This window comes from Ursus arctos, unplaced genomic scaffold, assembly GCF_023065955.2.
Source record: "Ursus arctos isolate Adak ecotype North America unplaced genomic scaffold, UrsArc2.0 scaffold_33, whole genome shotgun sequence".
NCBI classification, from domain to species: domain Eukaryota; kingdom Metazoa; phylum Chordata; class Mammalia; order Carnivora; family Ursidae; genus Ursus; species Ursus arctos.
The window spans coordinates 26,225,688-26,243,909 of NW_026623019.1; the positions used below are offsets into that span (position 1 = coordinate 26,225,688).

Sequence of the window (18,222 nt, forward strand, 5' to 3'; positions counted from 1 at the left end):
GTCTCGGTGTTATTTTTTTCAATTATTGCTATCTCAGTGTTGGTAAGATGTATGCTATGGAAAAGAATGTTTGATAAATCTAGGTGTAGTTATTGCTTTATCTAATTATAGCTGGGCTCTTTATTTTTCCTCCACGGAGTTGCTCAGTCATACCTGGCATATTCTTTAAATCCATAAGCACACCATCAATAGCCACTCTGTGCCAGAAGCCCTTAACATGGGGATGCAGGTTAATCCAGAAGATGTGTCCTGGAAGAACTCATGGTCTCAGAGAGCAGGTGAGCTTGCTCTGAGGGCTGCCCAGGCGGTTGGAACAGGCCAGGTGGGGGCTGCCTACGGGAGTAGAGTTCACGTGAAGCCTGTTAGGCCAGGCCTTAAGTTACCTGAACCAGTCCATGAATACCACGTGGAAATAAAAAAAATGTCCTTTTTAGGGGCATCTGGGTGATGGAGTTGGTTAAGTATCTGACTCTTGGTTTCAGCTGACATCAGGATCTGAGGGTCGTGAGATCAAGCCCTGCTTTGAGCCCCACGTTGGGCTACGCATTCAGCAGGGCATCTGCTTGAGACTCTCTTTGTCCCTCCCCCTCTGCCCCTACCCCCTGCTCTCTCTCTGAAATAAATAAATGAACTTAAAAAAAAAAAAAGTGTCCATTTCAGGAACAAGTGAAGAAGCCCAAGAATTTAATCATTCATTCAGTTTGTCAATTAACAAATATTTCTTGAACTCTTACTGTGAACCAAGTACTAGTCTAGATATTCAAAACAGACGAAGTCCATTCCATTATAGAGCTTAAGTTCTGTTGGGGAGATAAATAATAAATGAGTACATACATGGCGAGATAACAAAAGTGCTATATGTAGAATCAAGCAGGGTCAGGGAACTGAGAGTATGGAAGCTTGCCATTGTGCAGATAGTGATGGTTTGACTTCTTGCTTTACTATTCGGATACTTTTATTTCTTTTTCTTCCCTAATTGCTCTAGCTAAGACTTCAATACTATGTTGAGTGTGGTGCTCTGAGTGGGTGTCCTTATTTTTGTCTTGTTTCTGGTCTTCAAAGAAGAGCTTTTAGCTTTTCACCATTGAGTATGATGTTAGCTTTTCACCACTGAGTATGATGGCCATTTTATATGGCCAGTTCAGGTGGGACTTTATAATAATGTGATATTTGAGCACAGACCTGAATGAATCAGGGGAGGGGCCAGATGAGGCAGAACTGCTCAAGTAGGAATATATTTAACAAGTTGAAAGAACTGCAAGAAGGCCAGGCTGCTTATGTTGAATGAGCAAGAGGAATTGTGGTAGGAAGTGTACACGGAGAAGCTGCTGAGGACCCAGTTGTGTAAGGCCTTCTAGATTTTTTATTTTGAATGGTATGGGGAGCCACCTGAAGGTTTTGTGTAGTTAGTAACATGATTTGATTTATATCTTGAAGTGGTCATTCTGGAAGGATGCCTGATAATTTTGGTTTGGGGGTTAGGGACAGGTAAGAGCAGAAGCAGGCATTCAAATTAGAAAGCAAATGGAGAAATCCATGTGAGAAAAAGTGGTAGCTTGGATTGGTAGTAGTGGAGTAGTAGTAGTGAATGAGGTAAGAAGTGTTCACATTTGGGATATTTTGAAAATAGAGCTGACAAGATTTTGGAGTGGACAAGAGTAAGATGTGAAAGAAAGAGGAGCCAGAAACCACTTCAAGATTTGAGGCCTGAACAAAATGTTGGTGCCATTTTATTGAGATGGAAACAGTAGAGAAAGATAAGATTATAGGAGAAAAATCAAGGTAGGTTTTTAATTAGTTGATTTTGAAACATCTAAGTGGAACTGTAGTTGCAATTCAAAGGGAAACCCATGGCTGGAGATATAAATTTGGAGAGTCTTTAGGATACAGATGGTATTTAAAGTCATGGGATTGAAAGAGCACATTGTGGAAGGAGATGGAAAGAGGATAACAGGTGTAAGCACTGAGACATGGTGGGCAAGAGTGTGAGCCACTGAGAAGTAGGTTATATGAGGATTGATAATGGACTGTGGGATTTGGTCCAGTGGAGGTCACTGGTGACCTTGGAAAGAGCAGTGGTGGTGGAATGATTGAGAAGGAAGCTTACTTGGAGTGGGGTTAGGAAGTTGAGACATCAAGTACAGGAAACTCTTTGAAGGAGTTCTCTTGTAAAGGAGAGGAGGGGAATAGGGAAGTTGCTGGACAAGCTATGAAGTCAAGTGAGCATGTTTTGAGGACAGACTGTATCAGAGCACATGTGTATGCTGATGAGAATGATCTGAGTAAAGAGGCAGAGGTGATGAGAAAGGACAGGTGATGGTAGCGCATGTGTTGTCGTGGCGAGAGGGATGGGTGTCTAGAGTAAGTGCAGAGTGGGTCTTTGATGGGAGCAGCAAAGGTTCACCCCCGTCAGAGCAGGGGAGGCACACATGGAGGTGCATGCAGGTAGGGTGGTAGATTTGGGGGTGGGAGTTTCGTGTTGATTGCTCTTAGAACAGGGAGCAACCAGGGAGCTTAGAACAGGTGACATCTCTCTTTGGTTCTTTATGTTGGTGGTTTCTTGTTAACACCTACTTTTTTCAAATTGAATAGATTCTTATAGAAGATTGAAGAAAATGAAATTCATTCAAGAAGTAATGAAGCAGAACTGTGTTATTAGGTGCCAGGCGAGTAGCTGATTTCCTTAATAGGTTGAATCATTAATGGGGTGGGAGATGGGGCCCTTCTGTGTGGTAAAAGAGGAAACAGATATGAGTGGGAGAAAATTTGAGTTATGTTGAAACCGAAACAATCTCATTAGTTACTCTTAATATCCTTAGACATTCTGTAGGGACAGTTGATATCTTTCAGCAGATGAAGAATGAGAACACAGGGCATTTTAGTAACTGCTCATTGCACCCCGCAAATCAATGGTAGATCCAGGATTTAAATGGTTTCCTTGAATTTCTAGTTCTTCATTTGGTCCCCGGACTGAAGCAAAGTGCTAAATCTTGACTGTAAACCACCTGCAGGATTGGGGACATATCTTTTGTCTTTAATGTTCAGGCCCTCGCTGCTTCTTGTAATTTCTGCAATTAAAGTGGGAATTCTTTGGCTACTGGCTCCAGGGGAAACGTAATACTGCAATTAGTTGTTTAGTTCCCAATTGAAGGGCCTCTGTGGAAGAGAGCATCTCATCAGCATACATTTGGTTAATGAGGGTTAATGAGTAAAACATGGAGCCTGACTCCGTGATGGTTGTAACTGCTGTGCTTCCTCCCTTCTGCAATGCATTTCCAAGTTCATGACTGGGGGCACACACGCACACACGCGCGCGCACGTTATTATAGTAAAAACGAACATCCGATGTGAGATGCATCCTGATTTCAGCAGGGGTAGGAGTAGGGAAGATAGGCAGAGGAGGAAACGTGTGTTAGAACTAGAAATGAGGTAGGTCAAGTTTTCATTGGACATTGTATTGTGGAGACATTCACACATTGAAGACAAATCTGTATTTTATTTGAAATGAGCTTTAAGAGTGTTTCACTGGTAAGCCTGACTCCATAGACTGGTTTTAGGATTAAAGGAGACAACGCATGTAAGGCATTGATAGCAATCTCCAGCACATCGTAAAGGCTCAGTAAATATTCATTTCAAGTAATAATAATTGTTATTGTATTTCTTTGAGTATATTTTCCAGGGAGCAATAGATTTTTTGAAGTATTTCTAATGGTAAAATGTTACCTTTTAGTCAGTACCATCGTTTTGCTAGCAATAAGAAGAAATGGACCTTTTAATTAAGTTATTAATATGCAAAAACCCCACAAATGAACTTATTGAACGCCTAATTGAGCATGGCACTGTGCTCAGTGCTAATCAGAGAGAACCCTTCTCCCCCACAGGTCTGGTCCCTGCCCATTAGCTGTTTATAACCTATGACAGATGCCATGGAGACAAAGATGATCACTAACGTTGATTAAACCTTACTGTGTGCCAGAGTCTATTCTAAGCACTATGCGTTTATTCCTCCCAGGAGCCCTCCTTAGTTAGGAACTCTGGTCATTCGTTTTTCAGAGGGAAGAAAATTGAAGCCTGCACACCCAGTTAGTCGATGGTACCATGGGATTTGAGCCCACTGCCTGGCTCCCTTAACCCTATGCTCTACAGCCTGTTTCTAATATGAAGTAAACTGAAGCAGACCCCATTGATTGCCTGCCTAAAATACAGTCCCACTCTCTTGCTTGCTGGAAGAGCCTTGATTTTGTTTGGTTGTTTACCCTTCCCTGTGTTTCTCAGAGAAGGTGAATCCTGTCCACATTTCCCTTAGTAAATCCTGGTTCACTGGAGCCAGTCATGGTGTCCCATTTCCCCTTGCCAAGAATCTGGTTAGGCAAGGGCATTTGACAAGATTCTGGCCAAGGAAATATGAGGGGTAACTTTTTGCAGACTTTTGAGAAAGAGAAATGGGTTTCTTCACTGAGAGAAATAGGCACATAAGGAAGAACACCTCTCTTTTTCTCTTGATCTTCCCTGATCACATTTGGATATGATGCCTAGCAGTGTGGCAGCCATCTTGACACCAACCTAAAAAGGAAGCCAATACTCAGGATAAGGCACTGCAGAAACAGTGGCAGAGAAGCAGAATAGGACCTGACATTCTATGCCTGGAGGCACTTAGCTCCTGCATGTCTTGTTATATGAAAGAATACGGCTCCTCATTATTTAAGCTAGCTTGTGTTGGGCTTTCTGCTCCTGATACCTAATGGTATCCTCATTTGAAGCACCCCCACAGGGGTGCCGTGGCATGCCGGTGTTCTACAGATGTATCACAGGTATGCTGAGATACAGATGCCCTCTGCCTTCAGGTGGCTGGGAGGGACCCGGGACAGCTAGAGTCCTAGGCCTGTTACCTTTAGCCACAGGCAGGCTTGATGTTTAATCTGGAGAATTTACAGATATTTTCTGTAAATGATGTTAAGAGGGTTGGGAAGTTGAAAAGATGCTCCACATCATATGTCACCAGGAAAATGCACATTAAAACAAAGATGAGGTACCACTGTGTATCCCTATTAGGATGGCCAGAATCCAGGATGCTAACACCAGATGCTGGTGAGAATGCAAAAGGGTGCAGCCATTTTGGAAGGCAGTTTGGCAGTTTTCTTCCAAAACTAAATACACTCTTACCATATGATCCAGCAATCATGCTCCTTTGGTATTTATCCAAAGTTGAAAACTTATGTCCACACAAAAACCCGCACACTGATGTTTATAAAGCCTTTATTCATAATTGTCAAAAGTTGGAAGCAACCAAGATGTCCTTCAGTGGGTGAATGGATAAATAAACTGTGGTCTGTCCAGACAGTGGAATGTCATTCGTCACCAAAAAGAAATAAGCTACCAAGCCCCAAAAAGACACGGAGAAACCTTAAATGCGTATTACTAAGTGAAAGAAGCCGATCTACATATTGTATGATTCCAACTCCATGATAGCCCGAAAAGAACTATGAAGACGGTAGAAAGCTCTGTGGTTACCAGGGATTGAGGGTAGGGAGGAATGAACAGGAAAAGCACAGAGGATTTTTTAGGGTAGTGAAACTGCCCCGTATGGTACTACAGTGGTGGATACATATCATTTTACATTTGTCCAGACCCATAGAGTATAACACCGAGAATGATCCCTAATATAAACTGTAGACTCTGGGTTATAGTAACGTATCAGTGTCATCAGAATAATGCGATTTTCACAGTCATCACTTACAACAACTGTCCCACTCTGGTGGGGGATGCTGATAGTGGGGGAGGCTGTGCATGTGTAGGGGCAAGAGATATAGGGAAATCTCTGTGCCTTCTGTTTAATTTTGTGGCGGACCTAACACTGCTCTAAAAAAGAAAGTCTATTTTAAAAAGTTGAAATACACGAAAAGCCTTATGAGTAAGATGAAAATGTACCCGTGGCTGTGACAATTAGCTATGTTAGCTATGTTGGCTGGAAAAACAGGCTGGGAAACACTGTCCTAAGTGATCAAAAATATATAATAGAAACATTATGTGTCAGTGTGTGTCAATAATAAAAGTATTTTAAAAGGGAAGTGTATGTTTCTAAGAAAACATCCTTTTTCCCGTTACTCTTTCAGTCTGATGACCCTCACGACCCTGTTCAAGTATAATTTCCTCTGAGAAGCCTTCCCCAACTTCACAGGTCGTTAATTGCTCCCTCCTCTGTGTCCTATAGAAGATTTTTCATATTTCGATTACAGTACTTACATTGCTGTGATTTAAAGTTTGGTTTTTCAAGTCTGTCTCTGCCAGTGAACTATAAGCTCTTGAGTGAAAAAAAGTTCCCTATTGAGAATGGCTGTCAGGAAGCCAGAACCGAGCTCGATAGTGGTAGCTAAATGAAGCTAGATGTGGTGGTCATAGAAAGATAGGTCCCAGAGTATTGATTCTCAATCTTGGCTGCCTTTTAGCAACATTCCCGCTTGGTTGCCATCCCCAGAGGTGATGATTTATTGGGTGTGGGTTGCCACCCAGAACCTGGTACTTTAAAGGCCCCCATGATTCCAAAGTGCAGTCAGGTTGAGAACCACTGTCCTGGACGGAGAGAAGAACAGCGTCAGAGGGAAGGTTGATGGAGACCATTTTGAGAGCTGTGACGGCAGTAGGTGTAAAGGTCATGGGCATGAATAGATGCACCAGATCAGAGAATCCAGCAGGGAGCTTGTCACAGTAGTCCTGATGAGAGCTGGTGATCCCAGCAGGTGGGTGAGAATGGTATGCGTAATAATGGAGGAGCTACTGTGGGAGATGCCTTCTAGCAATGCCACCTATGGCAGTGATTCTCATCCTGCCTACGTGTTAGAATCATTAGGGAACCTTTGCAAAAACGTAAGTACTCGGACCCCATCCCAGAGATTTTGGTTAAACTGATGTGGAATGGAGTCTAGGCAGCCGTACTTTTTAATTTTTTCAAAGCCCTCCAGGTGATTCTAATGAGTTGCCAAGATTGCGAACTACCTACCGCCTTACAAGAATAGCAGTAGAACTTGACCCTACTTCGATATGAGAAATTGAGCAGAGGTTATCCCAGCCTTCCTGACTTGAGATGTTGGAGGTAAGTTTGCATAGACCGGGGATGGTGAGAGGCCTGGCTGAAAGTTGGACATAGAGTCAGGGATGAGGCGAAAAGATAAGAAGATAACTTTCTCATGAGGTTCAGCTTGAGTGGACAGTGGGGTCCGAAATAAATGACAGTTTTTGGCTGAGTGTTTCACAGACCTAAGTCAAGCTGGAAGGCTGGGGGCAGTTTCTCAGTGTGGCTCATATGGGTCTCCCCACCCCCATTCCATTCTGTCAGGTGGTCTGCAGGTGCTTTGGCAGTTTTGGCGGCTAAATCAATGAAGTCTTTTTCTTCATACACATTTTACTTATTAGAAATAATATTATTTTCACAGGAATCCTGTTCTTAATAATCTTTATCCTCTTAAAGATAGTGTATGTGCTGGAAAGACTGTCAGTCAGTTCGTCTTGGATAATACTTGGTCAGCTGAATGAAGTTTATCTCAGCTGACATGTTTTTACATCATCTGCCATTATTGTTCACATAAATTTTCATGTATCGTAGCTATATGCCAGTTGGAAAACATGGCTCAGTGGTGAAGGGAAAAAGTAGAATGGAATGAATCAGGTAGATAGTAGCACTCAGAGTAATGTTAGAACTATGGACAGTGAGCAGGACACCAGTGAAAAGAAGAGAGTATGTATCTGAGGCCAATGGGACAAATGGTCCCTTGAGTAGTATAATTAACCTAAGTAGCCAATGAGGAGGGAAGAATGGTGATGAATATCTAATATTAGATTTTATTGAACCGGCAATCCACTCAATCCCACCTCACTTGTTATAGTGGCATTGAAGTCATTGAAGCTTTTCTGTCACTTTTAAACACAACAGAGGCAAACCTATTATGCTTCTCCAGAACAAATCGAAAATTGTGCTTTTCAAAATGAGATTGGTGACTTCTACAGTGAAATCAGAGAACAAGTCAAAATGAGACAGTATTCAGTGCTATGCTCCATGTGGAGATAACCAGGCACAAGTCACACTGCTGCTGAAGGGTTCACAAGAGTCTCCAAAGTTAGTGACAAGCATAATTCTCGGAGAAAACAGGGTAGGGGATTTGGCAGAATTCTCTCATGAATTGGAAACCGCATTATATCCATGGTACAAGTACAGAAAAGCAGTTACTATCGGATGTACGTGCTAGCAGATCTTTTACTTCACGTTGGGGCAAAACCAGTGACGTGCAGATGAGGAATCAACTCTTGGCACATATGCAGTACTTTTCCGAAAAGGAATTGCTTGAAGAGTTTTTGTTCACGAAAACCCATGTCATCAGAGAAGCCTTGGTTTGGTTTGGTTCGGTTAATGATTATGTTGTGAGCCATGAAGGAGATTGCAAAAGGTAAGGTGGGACCAGTAGTGACAGATAAGGAGAAAGAACATCCCTACGTGAATAAAAGAAGTGACATTAGAATGTGAGTAATAACATTATTTTATTCTCAGAGAACGGTTTGTGGTCTGTCATGTGCGTCTTGATCCTGATTATAGCTGAAAGAGTAAAAAGTGTGGCAATTTCTCACAAATGAAGAAAATGGGCAACACATAGCATAGTGGAGGCAAAGATTTTGGAACGTGGTATGAGTTATATACATATCTTCATGACACTGACTAGTGTCTGTAAAGGCCATTTCTGTTGTTTAGGTGGCTTTCTCAAATGATATGCTATTTTGGGACTGGACATTAAGATATTTATTGTTAAGTACAAGAAATCCTGTTATTTTGTGCTTGTGTGAGGACAGAGCCTGTCTTGTTTCCTGCTGTATCCCTACTACCCAGCAGTGTCCACAGTTGCTCAATAAATATATGTTGAATGCATAGATCTTCATTCCTTAGAGAAAGAACTAATGGTGTATTATAAATTATGCTTTATTTTTTTTAAAGATTTATTTAATTATTTATTTTAGAGAGAGAGAGAGCATGCTCATGAGCGGGGGTGGGAGCAGAGGGAGAGGGAGAAAGAGAATCTCAAGCAGACTCTGTGCTAAGCGTGGAGCCCGACGTGGGGCTTGATCCCACAACTCTGAGATCATGACCTGAGTCGAAACCAGAAGTCGGACACTTAACCGACTGAACCACCCACAGGCCCCATAAGTTGTGTTTTAAAACCATATCCAAATGCTGTTACAGGCATGCCAAATGCAACCAAAAAATAGATTTGGCATCTGTTTGGTTGCTCTCTTCCCTGATGGAACATTCAGGCCAGTCTTCCAGCCCTTATATCTAATGTGCTCTTGAATTTATGTTTACCAAGCCCAATTTATGTTTCCTTGGCGAGAAATCACCCTATAAGTTTTAGGACTGTGCTGAGTCTGAACATCTGAATGTCTCTAACAGAGCTACCGAACTCTTGCAGCCCATTCTGACCATCTCTGCATGTAAAGTTTCTAGTTGAGCAGAAATAAAGAGTAAGAAATTACCTAGAAGACAGCTCAAACTATTTGTCTTTATATGTATGACAAATTAGTTTGTCATTACAGATAAAATGTCCGATATACATTAGCTAAATACTATACACCATATCATCCCTCTCACTGATACGAACTTATTTAAAATAATAAAATTATAATATGTTTTAGTTTATCCTTTAAAATTGTAAGGAATCTTATTTTTAATGTGCCTAGAACTGTTAGTTGACATGTGGGTCAAATGCCCATTATGTTTAATAAATAATGGCCTAGAGATAGACAAAAAGTATTTGCAAATTATCCTTATAAAAACTACATTATACAGGGGCGCCTGGGTAGCACAGCGGTTAAGCATCTGCCTTCGGCTCAGGGCATGATCCCGGCGTTATGGGATCGAGCCCCACATCAGGCTCCTCCGCTATGAACCTGCTTCTTCCTCTCCCACTCCCCCTGCTTGTGTTCCCTCTCTCGCTGGCTGTCTCTATCTCTGCCGAATAAATAAATAAAATCTTAAAAAAAAAAAAAAAGAACTACATTATACAAATTCACAGGCATCCTCTTCTTGGACTGTGGGGTGAGACTCAAAGAATATATGACAAAAGGGAGGCACGCTCCTGTCATCAGATGTTCACAGATCACCACTGAGGAAGCATTAGAGTATAAAGCTGGCAAAGGGACATGTACATGGGGTTCATACCTTAGGCTTACTCACATCCTGAGTTCTCTCTACCAAAGGCCAAGAAGCAAGCTCTTGCAGGGAAGGCTGACGCTCTGGGCATCAGCGCTGGGGTGGGGGCACAGCAGCAGAGAGGTCAGTGCCCCTAAGAACCGTGGCTGGGCACACACCACATCTAAAGCATTTGACTCAGGCCACGTGCTCACAGACGAGCACCCACAAGCACACCCACCCAGCACCTGCTCTCAGCAAAGGTACAGTGTCAACACGGGCTGCTGTCTTCAGGGTGGCTGATAATGATTGAGGTGTAAAAACCAGATAGTCTCAGTGAAAACAAATTATTTGGCCAAATGGCTATTTACCACCAAGGACATTAAGGGGAGGCCAGGGTAAAGAAAGAGGCAGGAAGATGAGGGGGTGCTACATCTGTTTGAATGTCGTATCGAGAAGAACTGATAAAAGAAAAACAATCAGCTTGGAATAGCTCATCATGGAATAGGTCTACAGTGCTTAAAAATTAATTTGCCTGTAAGAAATACAAGGTAATTTGTTATTATTTAAGCTAGCAGGCGCACCTGTCACGTCTGAAATCAGTGTGGAGAGGCAGAGTACACAGCGCCGGAGGGGGGGTCTTAACAGACCTGAGTTTGAGTCCCAGCCTGGCCACTTGATGGCTGACTGTCCTTGGGAAAGTGACCTCAGCCCTGCTGGCCTCAGTGTCTCCTGTATAAAATGGGGCAGTTGAGCTAAATGATCTCCAAAGTTCTTTTCTACTTTGAAAATATGACAAGTGAAGTGTTTTTTTAATATATCTGACTGCTTCCCAAATATGCTCTGGGCTCTGTGAGAAGCATCTTTGCTCAGGAGATTTTCTTACATTGAAACGTCCTCACCCTCCTGCCTTGTCCTCTGTCAAGACTCAGCAAACTTGAATCACTGCATCTAATTGCCTCAACCGTATTTTCTTGCTCCCTCTCATCTGGAGTTTTCTTTATGCTCTCTTACAGCAGTTCTTATGATCGTCATTTCTTCAACCAGATTTTAAGTGCTGTGAATTCACCTCGTGTATGTTCATCTTAAACTGCAGAGCCATATTGACAACAGCTTTGAAAATTTCCGATTTCCTTTGGCAGGATTAATCTCCAGCGACTTAATATCCTTTTCCCATCTGGAAGCTCTGAGTGGAATAATAGCAAGATGGCTGCTCCCGCAAGAGGGCTATTATCCCTGTCCTCTGGGTGGGAATATCGAGAGTATGTTAAAATGTATTTCTTCACAGTGTGTCTCACCTCATAAATATTATTTGACTTCTTATGATGTTAAAATAAGTCATTGGAAATTTATATTTCTAGGCATCTTGTCATATAAAATTGTAGATTGTCTTAAAGAGAGTGCATTATCAGTCTGCCAGATCCAGACCTGAATATGTGAGACAGAACTATGACCAAGGCTGAAAGATGAACTCGAAAGTACAATGCCTTTAATTTCATGGCATGGGATTCTTTAGCTATTCTAAAGCAGTTGTTTACCTATGATAAATGATTTCCTTTATTATGGAAGTGAAAACAGAAGATCTTCGTGGATCCAAAAACATTTTGGAAGCAAGATTAAGACATTGTTTATTTTGGTTTTAAGTAAGTCCTGAGCTTTGAAGTATTTTTACCCCTAGTGGTCAGTCGCTTCTTTTGTCTTGCCTTACAGTTTTCTCATTCCTCATGGCTGATTCTTGACTTGGGGAATGTGTGGCAGAGGTGGGGCCAGGCGTGAAGATGCCATGTTTACCTGTGGCTGAACGGTGCATGGCAGAGTACAGACGGGGGATGCGGGGAAAGAGTAAAACTTCTCCAGATGTAAACCACTGTGTTTTAGCTAAATAATGTTATGGACTTTATGTTAGTTTCCCGTGTCTGCTGTAACAAATTACTCCAAACTTGGTGGCTTGAAACAATGGAAATTGATTCTCTCACGGTTTTGGAGGCCAGAAGTCTGAAATCAGTATGACTGGGCTGGAATCAAGGAGCTGGCAGGGTTAGACCCTCTCCCAAGGCTACAGGGAGAATCTGTTCCTTGCCTCTTCCAGCTTCTGTTAGCCATCAATATTCCTTGACTTGTGGCTGCATCACTCCAGCATCTTCAGATCCCTCTCTGCTCCCTTTTCACATCCCCGTTTGTTCTGCGTGCCAAGTACCCCTCTGTCTCTCTTTTCTAAGGACGCTTGTGACTGCATCTAGGACTTCTCCGGATAATCCAAGATCCTTTCCCCGTCTCAAGATTCTTAGCTTGATCACTTCCCAAAAGATCTTCCCCCTTTCTTTCTTTCTTTTTTCTTTTCTATCCTTTCCTTTTCTTTCTTTTTTCTTTTCTCTTCTTTTTTCCTTCCTTCCTTTCCTTCCTTCCTTCCCTTCCTTCCTTCCTTCCTTCCTTCCTTCCTTCCTTCCTTCCATCCTTCCTTTCTTTTTTTGCCATATAAGGTAACATTCACAGGCTTCAGGAATTAGGACATAGATATCTTTTGGGAGGGCATTTTTTAACCTATCCCAGACTCTGTTCCAAATGAATCAACTAACCATCAAGGTTCCTATGTCTTCTCTCTCTTCTGATGTAATCTGGTAAGTGTTAAGAGCATACATATATTAATATATTAATTCAACATATATTTATTTAAGACTTACCATGTGCCTGTCACTAAATTCTGTGGCTATGATGATGAACAAATAGACGTAGTCCCTTGTCCTTACGGGGCTTATAGTCTGGTTGGGGAGATGGTCATTAAACAAATACTCGAAAAAATATACCACAAATTGGTAAATGCTACACAGAAGAGGTGGCTTTTAGCAGGGTCTTGAGGAAGGTCCATCTGGAGAAGTAATGTTTAAGCTGAGATTTGAAAGACAGTGAGAAGTGAGCCAGGCTAGGAACAGAAAGGAGAGCATGTCAGGAGGGCCAGCCTACGGCTGGAAGGAACTTGGAGCTTTGGAGGAACTGTAAGGATTTTTGGTAGAACTTACAGAGCTGTGGGAAGACTGGGGTGAAAGGAGACTGGAGATGTCATCAGAGGACAAATAAGGCAGGGCCTTCTAGAAATCTGAGCTTCATCCCAAGTGTACTAGGAAGACCGGGGGCTTAAGCAGTGGCAGGATGGGAACAGAGGTGGGTATGACATGATCTGGTTTATGTCTTTACAGAATTACTCTGGTTTCTGGTTGGAGGATGGGTTGACAGGAACAGAGTGGTAACAATGGCATGGTGAAATCCGAGGTGTGACCATAGTCCAGACAAGAGGCAAAACTGGTTTGGACCAGGATTGGAGATACTGCTGGTGGAGAAAATTGGAAAGATGCAAGATGTGCTCTGGAGAAATGACAGGACGGTCTCAGAAATCAAGAGTTTTATGTGAGGGAGTCATGAGGAAGAGGGAGGTGTCAAGGATGACTCCCAAGTTCCTGGCATAAGCAGCTAGATGGATGGGGGGTGCCATTTGATGAAAGTAGGAGGACAGGAGGAGGAGCAGATTTGAAGAAAAGATCCTGAATTCAAGTTTGTACATGCTAATCTTTAAGAAGTCATTTGGCACAGTGCCTGGCACGGAGCACACCATAAATAGTAGCTTCTGCTTTAGTCATTTCAGAATCATGACTGGCCTTTGAGTCCAAACATTTAGGTTCTAGCTCTGGCTAGGCCACTTTAGAGAAATAAACCTCTTTGGGCATTAGTGTCCTCATCTATAAATTGGAGGCAGTCAAACTGGATGCGTTTTGTGGTCCCTTTCAGGTTTAATATGCCTGCGATGCTATGAAAGTCTTTGGTCTTGACCACCTGGAACTCTCCTCTGGCCAGCTGGACCTGCTTCATAGAAGCTGATGAACTAGAACTCTGCATATGGGTGGCAGTTTCTGGTGGAAGCTGACGCAGAGGGAGCTCTGGCCAAGGCAAACTGTGGCTAGTGAGGAGGCCTCATGACGAAGGGGAAGGATGTGGTTTGAGGAGAGCAGCAGCTGCTGCTGTCACCAGACAAGCATGAAATTCGCTGAGCTGCAGAGGAGAGTGCAGCCGTGGATGGCTGTTTATTAATTGACGAATTAATGTGATCTGAGGCATAGGGAGAAATGGCGATGGGCAGAAGACGAAGTCAGAAAATCTTATTTCCTTCTTTCCTGTGCCCTCATCTGTTACTGGCAGAGTCATTGTTGGAGCCAGAGTGGGTTTTGGGGATAGATCATCTCCAGTCCAACTCCTCATCACTGACAGATAAAGAAACCAAGGTCAACGACAAGTTCCACAGCAGCAGAGTTATGCTAGCCCTTAAGTCTTTTCACACCTGGCCCACCAGGCTTTCCTGCCCCACTAGGCTGCCAGGGAGGGTTCCCGGGAGCCATTTTAGGCCCCATTTTGGAAAAAGAGTCAAGTTTGGTTTCATTTGCCTTAGAGCAGACCCCCGAGAGATTATTCATTCCTCCCCACCTCCAGACGTAAAAATACCCTAGGTAATTTGTTACACTTTGGGCCCTCTCCTCAGTCAGTACTTTATTACTCAAAGTAAACCTGCCTGGACCCTGATTCTACAGGGATCCTTCTGTTCACCTGACCTCATCTGGGTTCCTCGGTGGTCATAACGGCACGTGCTCTTCCAAACCACGTCCTGCCTGTGCCCAAGTCTTTCATTAGCTTAGACAGCGTCGTCCTTTTCCTCAGGTGTTGGTTGGTCAATTTTTAAAAACTGAACAATGGATTTGTTTATGAGGAAGAGCTGAAAGGGAACTTATTAGGAAAGTTGCTGCTTCATCCTGTGATTGTGGTTAGCTTGTGAGTAATCGAATTCCCTGGCCTCTTCTTTGGAAGCAATGACTGGTCAGTCTGTGGCTTTATTGTTGTTTCATAATGTAGGAGGCAGAGCACCCTACCTCTACCTAACGGTTGAACTTAGAACACCTCATCAGGGGAGCTGAGCAAGACTTCGGGTGTGCCTGTTGCCCAGTAAGCATGGTTCTGTAGAAGTCACTATCAGGCTGAGCTCGGAGCAGGATCCCTAAAGAAAAGCAGGACCCTGGGCCTGAGGCGTAGCATAGAGTAGGCTCAGGGGAATCCTCGCAGTATCAGGCATGTGCTGTGGGTAAGGCAGGGACAGTCTGGAGCAGAGATTCCTCTCTTGAATGGGGGGGTGAACAGTGAGGTGAGCCATCCTTTACGAGACTTTCTTCAAGGCGGGAGACCACATTCTGAGGAAAGGGAGGGCTTGGTTTCCAGAGGCCACACATCTGGTTGACCTCCTTCCAGTCTCCTTGAACATGCTGTGCTCATTACTGAAACAGAGGTTTCCCTGCTGTCCATCCCCACCCTGGGGACACCCAGCCAGTTTCTACTGCCTCTGCGGGTTCAGCCCCTCTTGTGAGGCTCACCTCAAGGGCCAGCTCCTCCCTGGAACCTTCCCCAAGAACCCTAGTCCTCATTGGCCCCTTGGTTTCTGTATTCCTTCCATAATTGCAATCTCATTGCATAGTCTCACTCTTTGTTCTTTGCTGCTGTGTGGTGTTTCCTCTGGATGGGTGTGTTGGGGAGGGAGGATGGGCAGTTTGTGCGTGTCCTTTTTCATTGGCTAAATCACTAACTTCTTAAGGACAAGAACTCAGTTTTGAATTTGTCTATATTCTCTCATAGTATCAGACTTAATTCTGAGGACGAAATGTGTTCTCACGAATACTTGCCTACTTGTTCCAAAGAGTTCTCAATGTGTTTGTCAGATAATGGATTTTTTAGAGACACACATTAAGTCTACCTGTGCCTGCTTTTCAGATTATTTTCAAAATCGTATTGCTAAGATTTAATGTGGCTGCGCAAGACAGAAAACTCAAAGTCAAATGACTTAATTATGATTGGACTTTCTTGGGACACCTGGGTGGCTCAGTTGGTTGAGTGTCCAACTCTTGATTTCAGCTCAGGTCATGATTTCAGGGTTGTGAGATCAAGCCCTGCATCAGGCTCTGTGCCAGGTGTGGAGCCTGCTAGGGATTCTCTCTACCCCTCCTCCCACCTCCTCTCTCTCTCTCAAAAAAAAAAAAAGATAAGACTTTCTTTCTTTCTCCATGGAACCAAAGGGCAATGGAAAAGAGTCCAGGGTGGGTGGGACTCCACAAGGCAAGTACCCAGCCTTAGCCTTCTTTCTCTCTTGCTGCTCTGCTGTCCTAACAGGTGGTGTTCATTCTCAAGATCAACATATATTCTGCAGTGGCTGCTTTTGACCTCCAGCCATTACATGCACAATTTAGGCAGCAAGAAGGAGAGAGGGAAGAGGAGGAGGAGGAAGAAGGGGCAAAGGGCTTGCATCAGCTGTCTCTCAGGGAGCTTTCTCAGAAGCTGCTGCAAAATGCTTTTGTTTGCATTTTATTAGTTCATACCTCATGACATCTAGCTGCAAGGGAAGCTGGGAAGTGTAGTCTTTATTCCAGGTGGTCATGTATTCAGTGGAAACTTGGGGTATTAAGGAAGAAGGGGGAAAACAGCTAGAGATTCAGACACATGGGATCAGTTGGATAAAGTGAGGTACACTGGAATAACTGAGTCTTTTTAGCTTTGTCTCATCAGACCATTCGTGAATTTTCCAGTGAACCACTTTTTGCGTCTATTATGTGCCTGGTACTATGCTTTGTGTTAACAATAGAGCAGAGAACAAGACAGATCTGGTCTTTATGTTCAAGAAGTTTACAATTCAGGTTGGGGAGACAACAATAAATAGGAGAGCAAATAAGTGACCAAGATAATAGGAGATGATAGTAAGTACTAAAAAGAAAATAAAATCACATAGCCTTAGTTGGTTTCAAAAACTGTCCATCTATTGGGTATGCTTAGCGTTGTTTACTACATGAATGAAACATTCAGTCTTTGAAGCTATTTTGGTTTCTCTCTTGGATTGTGCTTCTAAATCTCTGAGCTTTTTAGGTGAAGAAATGCATTAAAAATTGCTTTGCTAGACTAGTTCTAAGAGGATTTATTTAGACTGGATAGTTTTAAGCTGACATTTCTAAAAAGTTTATATCTGAGTATGTTTATATTAATTAAGGTTTTATTTATATAATGTAAATGCACATTTTCAGGAGCCATTTATTTAAACATGTAAAGACCATTAAGAAAAGTGTTGTCAGTTACAGAAGAGACTTCTAATGGTATGTGTTTAATAAAGCTGTGTAATTTATAAAATACTTAGAAAAATGTTAATGTTTTATACTTTTTTCCCAAGGGAGGAATTTTTATTTCCCTACGTTCCAGACACAATGGTATGATTCACTTATTTAAATTTTATAATAGGCTGCCATTAGAGTCAGATATGTCTTTGCAAAGGAAAAAAAAAATTTTTTTTTAAGTGAATAAAACCAAACAAAGAGTCATCAGCAACGCTTGTGTGGCTTTGATTTGATGTGCTTTGTCGCAGTCCAAGCTGATTTCTGGACTCTTGGAGTAAAATTGCTGGGGTTAAAGAGACATTTCATGAAACTTTCATTTTGTGACTCTTATTAACCCATACCTGAATGACTTTCTACTTTCTAGTATTAATTTTCAGCTGTTTCAGGCCATGGCTTATCATCTCTCAGTTATGGTGGAGACCACAATCTGGAGAAGAAAGAGAACATCCACCTTGTTTAGAGTATGTTTAAGGAAAAAGTCCTGGAGAGCAGTTCTGGGCTGGCCACGCAGGAATGTTAATCAGCAGCAGTAAACTGCACTGAGGACGTGTTGAAAACAAACCAGGGCTGAGGGAAAAACAGGAAATTCGACCAAACAACTCTTCCTAGTAACAGGTTTTGTGTGTCTTTGTTAAGATCATCACAGCTTGTTTTAATTCTTCTTTAACTTCCTTTCCAAAATTTGACATTGTGTTTCTTTGCAGTTTTATATACAGCTTTCATTTAATAAAGCACTCTTCCCTTCCGCCCAGCCATGTTCCTATAACCGGAATTGCAAACGAGAGGACGCCATGATGACATTGTGATGCTGCGTATTCGTCCGTAGGCAAATTGGTGTTACAGACTACTAATTAACGGGTCTTGCGCTAG

The 18,222-nt window shown here is 42.6% G+C and overlaps 1 protein-coding gene and 1 long non-coding RNA gene across 12 annotated transcripts in view; both read left to right on the forward strand.

Annotated features, from left to right (window-relative positions):
• The window catches only part of AOPEP (aminopeptidase O (putative)), a 325,938-nt gene that overhangs the window by 109,385 nt on the left and 198,331 nt on the right, over positions 1-18,222 (forward strand). The window lies entirely within an intron of this gene.
• LOC130542352 (uncharacterized) lies at positions 51-17,368 on the forward strand. Its single transcript, XR_008956845.1, has 2 exons — positions 51-278; positions 2,593-17,368. It is a non-coding gene; the product is annotated as an uncharacterized LOC130542352 (long non-coding RNA).